The sequence below is a fragment of the Vulpes lagopus genome, chromosome 3 (genome assembly GCF_018345385.1).
Source record: "Vulpes lagopus strain Blue_001 chromosome 3, ASM1834538v1, whole genome shotgun sequence".
Lineage (NCBI taxonomy): Eukaryota > Metazoa > Chordata > Mammalia > Carnivora > Canidae > Vulpes > Vulpes lagopus.
Window position 1 is genome coordinate 41,732,905 of NC_054826.1, and position 16,217 is coordinate 41,749,121.

Consider the following 16,217-nt stretch of genomic DNA (forward strand, 5'->3'; position numbering starts at 1 on the left):
TTAGGAACATTTTCATAATTCAGCAGGGTCTGCAATGTTAATGGACCTGAGCAGCAGGATCCTTGGACCACATACTATAATTACTCCTCAGAGTGCTTGTAATTTCAATTCCAGAGCCTAATGCTAGCTGTAATTCATTTGTTTTCTTCTCTTATTGAAAGTGATTCACAGCAGCCCACTGATTTTGGATATCTATTGCTTTTGCTCAATTCTAAGTTGGTAGTCAAAATTTAAATTAAAGTATGGTGTTGGAAAAAACATAGTAGAGTTTGAAAAAAGGTAATGGATAGACAAATATTTTCTATGATCAAAAGATTCTTTTAAAAGCCATTTAAATCACTCAGAGACAAATTAGAATTTTCTTTCTTCCTTTTCATCTCAGGCTTCTAGTGTTCAGAATAATAAAGTTTAAGGAAAATGTGTTCTGCTCATGGTTGAAATAAATAATTGCAAATTAATCAATAACTTCAAATTCCAATTTAAAACATGAGATACATGCAATACATCTTGACAATGTGTGTGTATGTAATTGGTATCTAAAAATTTATATGTATAAAATTTTTCTTTAAACTAGTTAAAATTACTTTAGCTTAGCTTTGAACATAATTAGAATTTTAGATATGCTCTAAATCAATTGAAACAAATTCCTTGATTTTGTAAAATCAGGAAACTGAGTCCAATAAAAGTTAGATGCTTAGTATTAGAATTAGAAGTGGAAATTTCTTGAGTATTTTCACCCCATGTGATTGGTTTGTTTTTTATTTGCTAATAGACCAGTAGTATTATAACAAATGTAAAAGTATTCTGGCTGTTCAAATACTGGTGGTAGTCTTATTTTAATATGTATGGTTAAGTTAAAGAAAAAAGAGAAATCTGAATTTGCTAATGAAACCTAAATAAATCACAAAATATGTGATACTCATTATTTCTAATTTTCATGATTTTTTCCCCACTAGGGAAATTATCTTTTGGGATCTTATGAAGAACTTCTTATGGTAAGGACATTTAATCAATCAAAATATTATAATAATGCTCATAATTTGTTTATTGCTTTACATTCTCTTTGTTTTCAAATAGAATGCCCAGTACACAAAGAGCTGAGAAAAAGTAGATTGCTTCTGCTTACAGGCAATCTTTTTTCCCATTAACCTGATTTATTTATTTAATTGTTTATGAAACATAACCTGGTTTATTTTTTATAGTACATATCACCACTTGATTTTTATTTATTTATAGCCTAGTTGACTATCTTTCTCATTAGATGGTACCTTCTAGGGAAGCTAGAATGCTTACTTACTGACAAATGTCTGACCTATACTAGATTTTTGTTGAATGCATCCATTAATGATAAATAAAAAAACAGGATGATGAGGTAGATTGAGTGGTTAGAGAGAGAGTAACGATGGCTATGCTTGCTAGAATAGTCAGAAAAACCTCTCTGAGCAGGCACCAAATGAACAGTGACATGAAAGCTGAGCTGGAGTGAGCAATGCAGAAACAAACTTAGAATAAGGGAACGGCAAATGCAAAGACTTTAAGATGGGAAAGAGCTAGGGAACTTTGTTTTAAGGACCTAAAGATTAAGGTCTCTCAGTCTTAGTAATTAATTGTCTGGAGTACTGACTTTCTAGAGCCAAAGTCCTGATAGGCAGCATTAATCAAATGCCACCCCATCTCTTTGATATCACTTACTAAATGGACAATGAGAACATTTTCATAATAGAAACAACATGGCATTTACTAGAGAATGAAAGAAATCAGCTGGAAGAATAGGAAACTTGAAATGCCACACAGACATGTAAACTAAGAGGCAAGGAAAGTTTTGTATAGTTGAAGGAACTGTAAGCATTTCCATTTGAATAGTATAAGGAATAGCAGTAGGGCTAGGGTGGCTGAAGGAGTAAGCAAAGGGGAGAATTGTAGGAGAAGAGGTCTGTCATACACCAGACATATGGATGCTTTAGGATTTTGTTTGTTTTTAAAACTATTTTTTTCAGTAAATAATAATGGCTGAAAATATGGTTTCTGAAGCTAGATTAAATCTTCATACAACCACTTAACTATTGTTGTTTAAGCCAAACTTCCTGGTCTGGAAAATGGTACTAATATTTGAATGTACATCATATGGGTTTTAGAGTAGTAAATAAGTTAGTTTAAGTAATATGGGGGAAAATTGGAGAATTTTAAGTATAGGAGTTACAAGAAACTGCTTGAATTTTAATGGAATCATTCTGGCTTTTGTGTTGAGAATTCCTTGAGGAATGTGAGCAAAGGTTGAAGTAGGAAACAATTGAAAAAATCCAGTATAGAGGAGGACAGTGGCAGTAAGAAAATGAAAAATGGTCATACTCTAGATATAATTTGAAGGTAGACCGAATAAGATTAGCTTTTGAATCAGTTGAGAGAAATGAGATAAAGTAAGTCAAGTGTGACTCCCATATATAAATAACCAAAAGGATAGAGTAGCTTTCACTGAAATTTGAAAGATACAATATGAAGCATGTTCAGTAGGACAATAAAAATTATCTTGAACATGTTAATTTTCAGATGCCAGTTAAACATCAAAGTGGAGATTTAAATAAGCAGTTAAATATTTACCTTAGGATTCAAAGTCATGAGAGAGTAGATCAGAAAGACAAATGAAAGGATCTAAGAACCAAAGACTGGAATACCTCAGTGTTGGTCATTGAGGTAGGAAAATAACCTGAATATTAAGGAAGAAAGTGCTTTAAGAAAGAGGGAACAAACATGACACCTGCTGCTCTTGGGTTAAATAATACTAGGATAGAAAACTGATCATTGGTGGGGATGAAAAGCCAGTGTAAGAAAAAAATTGAAAACAGTGAGGATAGAAAATTGTCTCAAAGTATTTTTCTGGAAAGGAAAGCAAATAAAAGAAGTGGTAGCTGAAGGGGAGGTGGGAATGGGAACAATCTATTGGCAAGAATAAGGTTGATGTTGAAAGAGACTGATATCTCTGCGTGGGTAAGAAGCCATAGGCTCTGGTTCACATTGCAGAGGGTGACTTATCAATAGGAGTGTTGGTGTTTCATCAGTATCATTTAGATGAAAGAAAAAATGGGTACAGAAGTTGGTAGGAGGGTGAGAGTTGTGGTGGAAGTTGCTTTGATTTTTCTCAGTAAAGTGAGAGAAAAGATTGTCGATTGAGAATCTGAGGGAGGAGAAGTTGAATATTTAAAGAAATAAAAAGCATTATAGTTGTCTATGAAAGTAAAACTTAATGACTGAGTCTTAAAGGAATTATTAAATATTAAAGAATCACTTAAGACTCTTGTTCAGAGCGATGCCTGGGTGGCTCAGCAGTTGAGCATCTGCTTTCAGCTCAGGGCATGATCCTGGGGGGGATCAAGTCCCACATCAGGCTCCTTGCATTGGAGCCCGCTTCTCCCTCTGCTTGTGTCTCTGCCTCTCTCTCTGTCTCTCATGAATAAATAAATAAAATCTTTTTAAAAAAAGATGATTCATCTTCAGGGACTCCTGAGCGGCTCAGTAGTTGAGCTCCTGCCTTCAGCCCAGGGTGTTATCCTGGGGTCCCGGGATCAAGTCCCGTACCGGGCTGCTTGCTTCTCTCTCTGCCTATGTCTCTGGCTCTCTCTCTGTGTCTCTCATAAATAAATAAATAAATAAATAAATAAATAAATAAATAAATAAATAAATAAAATTAATGTTCAAACATTTAAGAAGGGATCAGTCTTCTCTCTTTTCTCTTCATTGTTCCATTCCCTCTCTCTTCTCTTTTTTCTGTCTCTTCCTATACATATGTATATGACCAGAAAGTCAATATTTGAACTTGTGAATATGGAAATCTTATAGTTATTTGTATCAAGGTAGAATGTTAGAAGAATCATTTCCTACAAACTGATATCATATGATTTGTAAGATCTTTGAGAGAATGGTCGAAATAGAAACTAAAATTTTCAATAAATGAGGTGGAATAACATGAGGGACAAGAGCTGACTATAGTCGTATGCAGTAATATTTGATGACATAATTCAAAGCTACAGCATTTCAGAGTGAAGAAAGAGGGAATAATCTAGAATTGGAAATGAGGCATAAAGAGGACACTTAGCCCAATACAGCTTTGGGTATGTGAGGAAAGAAGGAGAAAAATGATAAAACAATCCATTGGGAAAGCACTATTCTCAGAGAAGATCCAAGGCTCCCATGAGCAAGGTGGTGAAGGAAACATTCAGAGTCAAGTTTGAAGATACTGCACTGTGAATTTTGAAGATGATGCACTGTGAATTGCACAGAGCACAGTGGGCAAGATTTAGGAACTGTGGAAGGCAGGGAGAGAGGGAATAAACAGGAAATGTGCAGAGTCTAAAGTGGTGAAAATGTGGGAAATGAGAGGTGAAGTCAGAAGCTTCTGGCAGAGATCTGAAATAAACCCGAATGAAGGCTGTGACAGTGGTGATCTCATAGAAGGAAGGAGTGGTAAGAATCTTTTGGTACCTTGGGTACCCTCTGCACTACTTCTGAAGGCAGTGGGAAGCAGGAAAAGTCCAGTATTGTTCCCAGACATCTCTCTCTTGACCACTATTATGGAAGCTTTTAACAACTGATGAGGGGTTATCTTAATCTGGGCGTGAAAACTTAGAAGTATGTAGTGAATTTACAGTTCAGGGATGCCTGGGTGGCTCAGCAGTTGAATGCCTGCCTTCGTCCCAGGGCATGATCCTGGAGTATAGGGATCAAGTCCCACATTGGGCTCCCTGAGTGGGGCATGCTGTTCCCTCTGCCTGTGTCTGTGTCTCTGCCTTTCTCTCTCTGTCCCTCATGAATAAATAATAAAATCTTAAAAAAAATCTGTAGTTCATATAATACTCATTTTTAAAGTGAAATAATACAAATAAATACTTACATTCTGATCTAGGCCAATTGTAATTTCTTGAGATTTCTTGAGAAGGGATGGTGGTCACAATCCTGCAGTTTCCTACAAAATTTCACATTGAGTAGGAATTTTGGTCAATGTCAAATTATTTTCCCTTATTTTTTCCAAATTATTTTTATTTAAACAATAAGTGGTTATGTTCAGAAGCTATCCCTTTGTATTTAATTTCTTCATTGACTTGATTAAGTGCAGCAGTTTTTCACTCTAAGATTTCTCTCACCAGGAGGTTTTTCACAGCTCTTCTTGTTATCCTTTCTCGTCTTTTGGTTGTCTGGCAATGAAATCATAATCCTATCTTTTACAACATCACAGGCTGATAACAGCATGAGCACACTCAGAGGATTCTTGCTTTCATTAAGCTTTTAATTTCTTTATTGACTTTAATTAAATTTGAGAGGCTTTTTCAATAACAGGAAAGAAACATGTTTGTATGTTGGATTAATAGCATTGTATAAACTAGACTATAGATGATATTTGGGGGGAAAGGATAAGCTTTTCTCTTATCCTAGAATCAGAAATGTGATGTCTTTTATCTCTGAATTTCTTGCTTTTAAAGGAGACATTCCACCATGTGAACCACCATAAAAATTCCACAACTTCCTAAAATGATCTTAAGAACTCACGGACTCTCAAGTGAAGCTTTCTACATAGTATTTTAGTTGTTTTGTTTGGTGTAAATTTGGTGTAAACTATGCTAAAGAGTGCCTATGTTTTTAAAATACAATGAGGATCTTTGTTAGTTCAATGAACAAGTGTTTATTGAATACTTCTGATGTGCTATTCACTCTTCTAAGCAATGAGCATCATTGCAGCTTGAGCAAAAAAATGTTGCTTGCTCTCACAGAACCTGTATTACAATATAGTAACAGAGATAAACAACAGGTAAACTGATTTAAATAAAATTTTTAAATAGTTAATAGTTATATGAAACATGAAAAAATCAAGGAGGATTGCATAATGGAGTGACTGGCAGGATGAAGGGTGGGGACAAGAGAAGGTGGTAAGAGATTTCTCTGCACAGCTGATAAATCAGCCAAAAGAATTACTCCTTTATTACATTTAGTCTTTTTGTCACCAGTTTTGGAAAACTGATTAAATCTGAATATTGAATTAAAGTAGCATATCAGTATTTAGAATTAAAGCTAATAGAAAGAAATAAAGGTTTATTTTAAATAATAAATGATTCCTTAATTACTATAAAAGAATATATTTACTTATTATTTGAGGTTCTTAAAATAACTAGAACCTTGCCATCAAGGGAAAAATGAAGTGGATAAAAATGCACAAAACCTGAGATTTACTCCACTGTGGGTAATACTCTAGCCTTACTCTCCAACTAGTCAACACTAGTCACATATGTCTATTGAACCCTTGAAATAACACTACATCTAGCACTGAGATGTGCTGTTAGTATAAAACACAAACTATTTCAAAGGCCTATACAAGAAAAGTCCCAAAAATTTTTATTGGTTATATTGAAAAGATAATATTTTGGACAAATTATGTTAAATTATATATATTTTTAATTATATATATATAATTATAAAAATAATTTAATTTTAATTTCATCAGTTTCTTTTTACTTTTTAAAATGTGGCTACCAGAAAATTTAAAATTCTGTCTGCAGCTTTTTTTTTTTTTTGTGGGCACATTTTATTTCTGTGGTCAACACTGTTTTATAGAATTGCCAAGTATCCCTTACACATATTGCAGAGAATTTATAGCCTAGTCATTTAAGTGAATTAAATGTTCATGAAAGATGGCATATTTTCTAACTTAGATGACAACATCCAAATAGTTTTTTTAAAGATCTTAGTTATTTATTCATGAGAGACACACAGAGAGAGGCAGAGACATAGGCAGAGGGAGAAGCAAGCTCCCCACGGGAAGCCTGACACAGGACTTGATCCCAGGACACGGAGATCATGCCCGGAACCAAAGGCAGAAGCTCAACCATTGAGCCACCCAGATGTCCCCAAATAGAACTTATTTCAGACAAAATAATACTGAGGTTATATTATGGCCAATGTCTATTAATATTTGGGAGTGACGTGCTAACACAAAATAATCTGTGAAATCTAATGATTTTTATATTATTTAAGAAAAAGAAGATTCTAATTTTTTGGGAGACATAGAATGTCTTCTGAAATACCTAGCTACATTGACAGTTAAACCAAATTTTCATTCTTTATGACTGTGTACAGCCTGCACTAAAACTTAGATGTCTTTTTCAGGTACCATCTTTGGGCAAAAATAAGTTTTTACCTTCATAAATGAAATTATTCTAACTACAAACTGCAGTGATATTTTTTCATCTGATCCAAATACCTTTTCACACAGACCTTGGTCTAAGTAACTCAACTAGCCATATGAACTGTTAGGAAAACATTTTCTCTAGGTTGAAACTATTCTGATGAAAAAGAGGTTGTTTTCTCTTGTTGTCACTTGTTTGCTCACTTGCTTGTTTTACGTGGTCATTTCCCATGCTTATGAGGCCTATTCTAAAAGCAGAAATACTCAGAAGTAAAACTTATATGTATGATAAATATGCTATCTCACAATTACCAGTTTAGGGTAAGAAGTAAAGACAAACCCAGTTTTAGTTAAAGACCTTAAGCATGTAAAGTCTCTAGAGTTTTTGCTGATAAAGCACAATAATACCCTATCTGGTAAGTACTTTTTAGAATTATCAAATGTCAGAGTTGTCCCAGCATACATTGAATTCTCTTTAATAGTGAATATCTGGTTATTTGAGGATAAGCTCTTGTGATGGAGATTTCTTATGAAGGATTTTCTATTTTTCAGTCCATGCTTGTGTGAATCTCTTGTTCATGCTAATGAAACTTAGAATCTTTGTATAGTGATTATAATTACAGCATAACAATTACTCTAATACTTAGTGGCTTTAAACAACAGTTTTGTTATGCTCACTGATTCTGTAGGTTAAGGATTTAGGAAAGTCATAGTAGAAATAAATCTTCACTGTTTTGTGATGTCTGGGGCCTGAGCTGGATAGACTTAGACTTAAAACTTGGGATCAGTGACCAGCATCACCTGGAATTGTCTTCATTCACAAATCTGGTTGTTCATTTTAGATATTAGCTTGAACTTAACCTGGATCCTCAAATGTACATCTACACCTGGTATCTTCATGTGTCTTGGGCTTTCTTATAATGCAGCTTCCTCAGAATGGTTAGATCCTTACATATCATTTCAGAGTTCCACAAGTGAGTGTTACAATGAATAATAGAGAAGCTACATTGGTTTTTGTGACTTAGCCCCAGAAATTATACAGTGTCACTTCTGCCCCATTGTATTAGTTGAAAGCAAATCCCAAACCTCCCAGATTCAAGCAAAGGAAGGAACATAGACTTTACCTCCTGATGGAAGGAGTGTCAGAAAACTTGTACATGTTTTAAAACCATCAAACACTGGGGGACCAATCTCTCTTCAAAGGAAGTCTTGAAAGACAATTATAGAGTTTTAAAGGCAGATACTAATGGAACAGCTAGTTTGCTGGTAGTCTAATATAGATAATTATATGATTTTTATTACTGGGTATTGGGGTGATAGGAGAAAAGTTCCTTGATGCATTAAGATATTAGTAAGTATCTAATTTTTGAAACTTGAAAAGAGGATTTGGAATTTAAGCTTTCAGTATCAAATCTTTTTTGCTTTCACTATAATAACTTTCATTTTCCTTGAACTTTATCTTTTTAATTTTTGAAAATAAATGCATTAGTATTACTTTGTTGAGTAAATATTATATATTTATATATAAAAGAAAATTAACCCCTACTGAATGAGACTGTGATCTTTGGAGAATCATTTAAGCTTTTAATATTGACTTAGAATTATATTTGCTTATTTTTAAAATAAGCACTCTCCTAAATGATCTTTGAAATTTTCTGTGCTCATCTGTTAGTTCTCATGCACATATTAAGATACATCTCTAGGTTGGTCCTTCAGAATATTCCGGTGAGTAAAAAGATAGGTACCCTGCTTTATGGAATTTATATTTTTAGTGGAAAGATGCATAGAATAAATAAATATGTAAGTAACAAAAAACATCAGGAAGTCAAAAGTTTTATAGTGAAAATATAGGATGAAAATAAAATACAAAGAAGGTAAAATAAGGTGATGTGATAGAGCTGGAGAAGAGATATGATTTTGCTTTAGATTAGAGCATCAGGGAAAATATCAATGGAAATACAATATCTAAACTGGAACTTAAGACAGCTGTAGACTTGTGAAAAGTCTGGGGGCTAACTGACTATGAGGGTTGATTTTATGTGTTAACTGGGCTATAGAATGCTTGATAGCTAGAAAAACATTATTTCTCAGTGTGTAATTTCTGGAAAAGATTAGCATTTGATTCAGTAGACTGACTGAGTAGAGGAGTCTGCCCTCTCACCAATGTGAGGGGACCTTATCTATATGTTAAGGGCCTGAGTGGAACAAAAGGGCAAAGAAAGGGCAAATTCACTCTCTTCTTGAGCTAGGATGTTCACCTTTTCCTGTCCTCCAATATTAAAGCCCCTAGTACAAGGGCCTTTGGACTTGGATTCAATTATACCAGTTTGTAGAGGGCAGATTATGGGACTTGTGGACCTATAAAATTTATGAGTCAATTCCTAGAAGAAATCTTTCCTTCTTTCTTTCTTTCATCTTTGTTATCTATCATCTATCTATCTTCTATCTATCTATCTATCTATCTATCTATCTATCTATCTATCTATCATCTATCTATCTATCATCTATCTATCTATCTATCATCTATCATCTATCTATCTAATCATTCTGTCTATATCCTATTAGTTCTGTTTCTTTGGAGAACCCTGACTGATACAGTGACCATTTCATGTAGAACAGCATTACCAATCACCACCTTTGTGTGTGTGTGTGTGTGTGTGTGTATCTAAACTCCAATCTCATGGAAAACTTGATGCTACTAAAACATGAAATGGGCTTACTTTGCCAAAGCTTAACACTTGTTTCCTTTTGCCCTTCACCTACTTCTCCTCTTCAGCAAGAAAAAGACAAACAAAAATTAAAACAATAGTAACAAAACAATGAAAACAGCTCCTTTTTAAGATCCAACTCAATTATCAACTTGCCTTTTTTTCACCTTACCAAAATAGTCACGTCCCCTTCTATTTTTTTCAGAATGCTTTAACACTTACTGTATCATATCACTAGTACTTGGTTTATTACTGCCGTTCATTTTTTTACTAAATGGCAGCTCAACTGGAGTAAATTTGTTTGGTTTTCATTTCGCATAGGATGGAGTATATGTTTGTGTCTACCTTGGTGTTTGGCACATAATAAACTAAAAAAAAAAAAGTTTCTTTATTATAGTTTTGAATCCAAAACCCATTGTTTTCTATCAAGAGACTACTGTTGGATAGTAAATATTTCCAAAAAACTTCAGCTCATTCATTTATATGTGACCATGTCTTTTTGTGTCTTTGCCAATCCATGGTACATGACATGATGGGAAAAACACCTGAAAATTCACCTGGAACAATTTTAGAATTTGAAAGAAAGTTTAATGAATTGACTATATATTTCAGTCAGTGATGAAAAACAACCCCTGAATGAGAGGACTGATACTTGTATGGGATTTGCAGCTTTTCTAACACGTTCCACCAACTAATCACCTCCTGTTAAGTGTAAATGTGTTTTTAGTGTCCTGCTATCTGAAGAACTACTCTAAGCATTCTTTGATAATTATAGGTTAGCTTGTCTATTAAGAACTGTGAAATAAAAATAAAAGTTGTGATAAAGCCATAAATGTACATTCTCATGCAGGAAAAAAATCAGGGGAGGAAATGTCCTTTTCTCCCTTTTGTTTTCCTAAAACTGCTGTATCCTAGTATTTCTCCTGTATGTTCATCTGCTCCTTTTTTTTTTTTTTTTTCCCTAGCTTGGGTTCTCTTCCTATTTAACTATGGTTCTTATTATCTAAAGTTCAAAGTTTATTTGATTATTTTTGGTCTAAATTCATGTTACTTAATATTGCATTGTTTTGGTTTCCAAATTATAGGAGTGAGGATAGTAACAACTGATAACTAGACTACACTTTAGAGTTTCTAAAGAAATTCCCACTAATTATTGAATTTGAAAAAGCTTTTATTCCTGTGAATCTATTGCCTTCAAAATAATGTTTCTAAAATACCTGTCTGTATTTTAATTTTTTATGTCATCCACATCACTGATGATGCTAAGGTTAGTTTTTTGATTCCTCTGTAATGATGTGGTGCTGATACTTCTTCCTTATGATCACTTTTAGTTGCTGTGATTTCAGTGTCTTACAAAAATGTTCTTTATCAATTTTAAAATTTCGTATTCTGCTTTTATAAAACATTCTCGAAGCCTTCATCAACATTTCCATTCCATAGCATTAGAAGTGCTGACCAAATAAATTTATTATTATATCCCATTGTATGTTGTTAAAGGTTTTAAAATATTTATAAATAATAATGGAAATTCCTCAAAAAAAGTAACCATTATAACTTAAAATTCTTATTACTTATGGTATTGTGTATAACAGGTTATACAATGAAGCTTTGTGGCTAATTGATTTTCAAGAGAAATAGTTTCGGGATCCCTGGGTAGCGCAGCGGTTTAGCGCCTGCCTTTGGCCCAGGGCACGATCCTGGAGACCCAGGATCGAATCCCACATCAGGCTCCCGGTGCATGGAGCCTGCTTCTCCCTCTGCCTATGTCTCTGCCTCTCTCTCTCTCTCTCTCTCTCTCTCTCTCTCTCTGTGACTATCATAAATAAATAAAAATAAAAATAAAATTAAAAAAAAAGAGAAATAGTTTCATTAAATAATTTGGTAAACCAAAATACAAGTAAAGAAGATGACTTTTCACATGTTCTGATAAATTCTTATATTAAAATCCAGTACTGTTACACTTTGGCATTGTAGAGTCCCTGAGTACCTATAGTCCCACTAAAGCCTGCTTGTAGTTGATAGGTTTTACACAAAGGTAAAGTTTAAATTAATTAATCTTGGATTAGGAATTGTATTCAAAGCATGGATTCAGTGTAGAACCTGGAGTGAAGAGCTGCTCTTTGAGAAGTTATTAATAAACAGTGAAGATGGTAGCATAATTCTTGTTGAGTTGATGACCTTCTTAATTAGGTGTTGACACCTGTATTCAATTGAATTTAGTAATTTATAGAATTACTGATCATCACCCTGTAAATTCTTATTTCAGCTAATAGATCTATACTTAATATACTTCCTATAATGAGACTTATGTTGAATGACACAATTTAGAAAACTGAGAATGAAAAATGAATGGTGCCCATTACCCTTATCAGTCAATGGTTTTTCTTATCAGTCAACATAATCATTGAGTATATCTTAAGTGTAAGACTCTGGTGAACACATATCTTACAGTATTTAAATAAAAACAAAAAGCTTGTAACTTTGAGGTGGGGAATATGCTTAATGTGATTAATAGAAAATAACTTGATATCTAGGTTTTTTGGCTCTCGGTTGGATCTGCATTTATCCAGGAGGAAGGCTTTTTTTGGTTAAAAATGACATGGCTTGTATAAAGTCAAATCACTGAAGCAACTGAAGGAAGAGTTAGGAAAAATGTTGCTGTGTAATCAGAGAACTGAGAAGATGGGGTTTTGGGGTGGAGACACAGTACCTTTTACCACATTCACAGGTATCTAATTAGGAACAAGAAATCCTAAGTGATAATACCTGAGATAGAAATCTGTTTGAGGTGTGCCTGGGTGGCTCAGTCGGTTGAACATCCCAACTATTGATTTTGGCTCAGGTCATGATCTCAGGGTCATGGTGATTGAGCCCTGTATAGGGCTCTGCTCTCAGTGGGGAGGGGAGTCTACTTGTGATTCTCCCTCCATCTCCCTCTGCTCCTTCATCCTGTGCTCACTCTCTCTGTCTCTCAAATAAATCTCAAATAAATTTTTATCTCAAATAAAAAAACAGAAGACATTTGTTCAAAAGCATTAGAAAAATGTAGAAACCAATGATAAAGACTCTACCTAAACAGTCAACTTTGACAAATAGTGCATGCAGACAGACATTTATGCAATTAGTAATTTAGACCAAATACATAGAGTGACTTCTCAACACAGACTGGCATAAATGATTATTGTAATACCCAGAGTAACAAAATATCATTAAGTAGGTGAATAGAAGGAAATTTTGACCTGATAAGTTCAAAAACAACCCTTAGACTGATGTAAAGATTTCCACTGCTCAAGGTACTGAGAAATTATATGAGAAGCTGACTTTTTATCATGAAAATCCATATAATTATGATTTAAGTTAAGTACCACAATAAATTAAATAAAATAACCTGTTAGGGAATTCTGTCATTCTTAATTATGTTGTTACTGTGATAAAATTCACTCCTAAATAATCTGTGATAATTAAGAAAGATATTTGAACTGGTAGCCTCCCTTTTCTCTCTTACTATTGTAGTTAAGGTGAGAATGTCAGATTAGAAGTATCCTTAACAGAACTTGGCTTCAGTAAGGCGTGTTTTTGTCCCTATGTGTTATATTCAAATTTAAATTTATGGAGACTATATGCTGATGTTAAAATATTTAAAGAAGGAAGCCATTAGATTGAGGTGGCTCTAATGCCTCAATAATCTATGTAAGCAAACCAAACCTATGCCAGAGTCAATACACTCGAATCTAAGAAAATGAAACCTGACAACAACCAATCACAAACAGATGCCAAGGCTTTCCCAAATTAGAACTGCTTAAGCTATAACCAATCAAATAATTGCTTTGCTTCACTGTCTTCTCTATGAAAACCTTGCCCCCAGCTTCTCTCTGTGGAATACTTCCAACTATTCTTGGTTGGCCTATGTGATTCCATTTGAAGTATACCCAAATAAACTTTTGAAAAATTTAATGTGTCTCAGTTTTCCTTTAATACAGGAGAACATGGCTAATTATAAAATTTTCCTTGTAGAAATTAAATCCTATCAGAGAGATTAAAAACAAGCATTCCTTAATATGTACTAAATAATTTACCCTGTATATTATTAAATGACAATTTGTACAGTTTCAATTTCTACAGGAAATCTGAAGTAACAGTATTCATTGCTGTGTGTCAATTAAGACTTTTGGTTGCAAGGTACAGAAAATTTAACCTAAATTGGTTCAAACAAAAGGCAAAATCATTATCCTTGGAAACTGAGATTTTTAGCAATACATATAAACTCATTAGCTGCTTGAGTCAGAGGATCAAACAATGTCCTTAATCTGTTTACTCTGTAGATCTTAGATCTCTTTCATATTAGTTCCATTCTCAGACAGACATACTCCTTGTGTTTGCAAGTTGGTTACAACTAGACAACTACTGCAGAGAAAGTAGATAAATTCTGCATAAGAAATATTAGTAAAACCTGTTCAGTTGGTTCTGATAAGGTCATGTACTCATTCTTGAGGCAATCACTAAGGCAGAGAAATGTGAGGATTGTATTGGCCAGGTTTAAGTCACATGCCAGGCATGTAACTACAAATGGAATCTGTTTCATGGGAACCACATGTATTGAGAGTAGGGGATGAATATTTCCCAAAACTAGGATAAATAGAATAATATATATTAGTAACTACATGATAGATTTAGAATAACCTGGGTAGTTTTATAAAGGAGCCTAGAATAATTTGGCCTTGAAGAATGGACAGACATGACTGATTAATAAATAAGCTAATGGAAACTGAAGATTCAGATTCTTAAATGTTATGGCCACAAATAGAATTACTTCAGTGAAGATATTGCTTTTAAAAAATAAAAAAAAAGATCATACTACACTCAGACAAGCTAATAGAATTTACGCTTACTATATCATGATCAATGATACAAAATAATTTCCAAACTAATTAATTCCAGAATCAACTATTTCTGAATTCCAGAAAACTAGAGAAAGATATGGATTATTATTTTTTATTTGTGTATTTTTAAATTGTTTAGGAAAAGTTCAATTTAAACACCAGATTATTATTGGGCCCTAAAATCTCTTGTGGATTTTATTTGGCTTCCTGAACTTCAAGTTTGCAAAACATAATCAAGTGAACCAAAAGTGAATAAACAGAAAGTTTGCAACTTTGAAAATGTAAACTATACTATAGATGTTATATCCATAGTTTTATTTTCTACAGAGCCTCTTGTAAATCTTTGGTGCTCAATCATTTAATCAGTGTGATTGGTTTATGTGTATTTGATTAAGGCAAAGTTGAAACTATTGCTTGTGGTGTGATTTAGTAAGGAAACGTGGTCAAGGGTTAAGGAGGAGAGAACAGGGAAGGGGAGTGAAGGAAGAGGTAGAGAGAGAGAAAGGAGAATAGCCTGGAACATGAAATGAAATATCAGATATGAGGGATTCAAATATCTTTTGATCTGTGGAATGTGTGAAGTGTTTTTCTATTAGAATGGAAATGCCTTGCAGTGTGAGCTTTCTGCATTATAAAGAAGGTGATTGGTTTTCCGTTCATGCTGCAGCCTTATCTTTTATCATCAAAGGTGCTGCTATTTTGGTATCAGGTCCTGAAATGTGATGACAACATATGACCTTCACAGATTCGGAGTGAAATCCAGTGGGTGGTATGTACACTCACACCTGTGTTCTCTCAGACACAATTACTTATACTCAGGGTAACTTTACATCAGCCGTGTTAATGATGTTGTATCATCAAGTGATAACATGATCACAGCTTTTGACACTGATTTTCCTAGGTATGGCATCAGTTTTCTTATAAACTTATTACCTTCTTCTTTTCTTCCATTAAGCTCCATTTTATTTTGACTGTGAGGTTAATTTTCATTAAGGCTGAGTGAAATACTGAAGGGAAAATATAGAATCTGACAACTTCAACAAGAAAGGGAAAAGAAAGTGGCAGAAGATTTCATAACAAATGTAAAGGAAGATAAGGCAACATTGACTGTGTGGTTAAAATTGAAAGAAAATAGATGTGGAGACTCAGCTCTGAGGAAGTACTGGAGTTTATCTACTATTCTTAAAAGGAGGTTGAATGGGCCTCAGGGACTGTTTTATTTAGCATATTAGGCAACTGTGCAATATTTAATTAGAATTGTCAGTTTTTAAAAGTTATTTTAACTGCTTGTTGGAAAAGATTGAAATGTAAATAATAAGGTGAATGAAACAAACTATTTATTTTAGTATCTGATCTACCTTAAATTTAGGAATATATTACTTGAACTTTAAGAAAACATAATTCATTAAAGATGACTCTAGAGCACTGTAGTGGGTATGTGCATATAGTATTTATAATTTA

The 16,217-nt window shown here is 33.7% G+C and overlaps 1 protein-coding gene across 2 annotated transcripts in view; it reads left to right on the top strand.

Moving 5' to 3' along the window:
* The window catches only part of TENM2 (teneurin transmembrane protein 2), a 3,550,639-nt gene that overhangs the window by 370,582 nt on the left and 3,163,840 nt on the right, over positions 1–16,217 (top strand). For both annotated transcript variants that reach the window (XM_041750467.1, XM_041750468.1), the window contains exon 3: positions 957–995. The gene's annotated coding sequence lies outside the window, so the exon portion shown is untranslated. The remainder of the gene's footprint in view (positions 1–956; positions 996–16,217) is intronic.